This window comes from Chiloscyllium punctatum, unplaced genomic scaffold, assembly GCF_047496795.1.
Source record: "Chiloscyllium punctatum isolate Juve2018m unplaced genomic scaffold, sChiPun1.3 scaffold_798, whole genome shotgun sequence".
In the NCBI taxonomy this organism is placed as follows: Eukaryota; Metazoa; Chordata; class Chondrichthyes; order Orectolobiformes; family Hemiscylliidae; genus Chiloscyllium; species Chiloscyllium punctatum.
Genome location: NW_027310532.1, coordinates 11978 through 13688, shown reverse-complemented (window position 1 = coordinate 13688; position 1711 = coordinate 11978).

Genomic DNA, 1711 nt, shown 5'->3' with positions numbered 1-1711 from the left:
TATCCATTCCGTGTTTTATATCAGACTCTCTCTGATCCATTCCGTGTTTTATATCAGACTCTCTCTGAACCTTTCCGTGTTTTGTATTAGACTCTCTCTCTGATCCATTCTGTGTTTTATATCAGACTCTCTCTGTGATCCATTCCGTGTTTTATATCAGACTCTCTCTGATCCATTCCGTGTTTTATATCAGACTCTCTGATCCGTTCCGTGTTTTAGATCAGACTCTCGCCCTGATCCATTCCGTGTTTTATATCAGACTCTGATCCATTCCGTGTTTTATATCAGACTCTCTCTCTCTGATCCATTCCGTGTTTTATATCAGACTTTCTCTTTGATCCGTTCCGTGTTTTATATCTGACTCTCTCTCTGAACCATTCCGTGTTTTATATCAGACTCTGATCCATTCCGTGTTTTATATCAGACTCTCTCTGTTCCATTCCGTGTTTTATATCAGACTCTCTCTGATCCATTCCGTGTTTTATATCAGACTCTCTCTGAACCTTTCCGTGTTTTGTATTAGACTCTCTCTCTGATCCATTCCGTGTTTTATATCAGACTCTCTCTCTGATCCGTTCCGTGTTTTATATCAGACTCTCTCTGTGATCTCCTCCGTGTTTTATATCAGACTCTATCTGATCCATTCCGTGTTTTATATCAGACTCTCTCTGTGATCTCCTCCGTGTTTTATATCAGACTCTCTCTGATCCATTCCGTGTTTTATATCAGACTCTCTCTCTGATCCATTCCGTGTTTTATATCAGACTCTCTGATCCGTTCCGTGTTTTAGATCAGACTCTCTCTGTTCCATTCCGTGTTTTATATTAGACTCTCTCTGATCCATTCCGTGTTTTATATCAGACTCTCTCTGTTCCATTCCGTGTTTTATATTAGACTCTCTCTGATCCATTCCGTGTTTTAGATCAGACTCTGATCCATTCCGTGTTTTATATCAGACTCTCTCTGATCCATTCCGTGTTTTATATCAGACTCTCTCTGATCCATTCCGTGTTTTATATCAGACTCTGATCCATTCCGTGTTTTATATCAGACTCTCTCTCTTATCCATTCCGTGTTTTATATCAGACTCTCTCTGATCCATTCCGTGTTTTATATCAGACTCTCTCTGAACCTTTCCGTGTTTTGTATTAGACTCTCTCTCTGATCCATTCCGTGTTTTATATCAGACTCTCTCTGTGATCTCCTCCGTGTTTTATATCAGACTCTCTCTGATCCATTCCGTGTTTTATATCAGACTCTCTCTCTGATCCATTCCGTGTTTTATATCAGACTCTCTCTGATCCGTTCCGTGTTTTAGATCAGACTCTCTCTGTTCCATTCCGTGTTTTATATTAGACTCTCTCTGATCCATTCCGTGTTTTATATCAGACTCTCTCTGTTCCATTCCGTGTTTTATATTAGACTCTCTCTGATCCATTCCGTGTTTTAGATCAGACTCTGATCCATTCCGTGTTTTATATCAGACTCTCTCTCTTATCCATTCCGTGTTTTATATCAGACTCTCTCTGATCCATTCCGTGTTTTATATCAGACTCTCTCTGAACCTTTCCGTGTTTTGTATTAGACTCTCTCTCTGATCCATTCTGTGTTTTATATCAGACTCTCTCTGTGATCTCCTCCGTGTTTTATATCAGACTCTCTCTGATCCATTCCGTGTTTTATATCAGACTCTCTCTGTGATCTCCTCCGT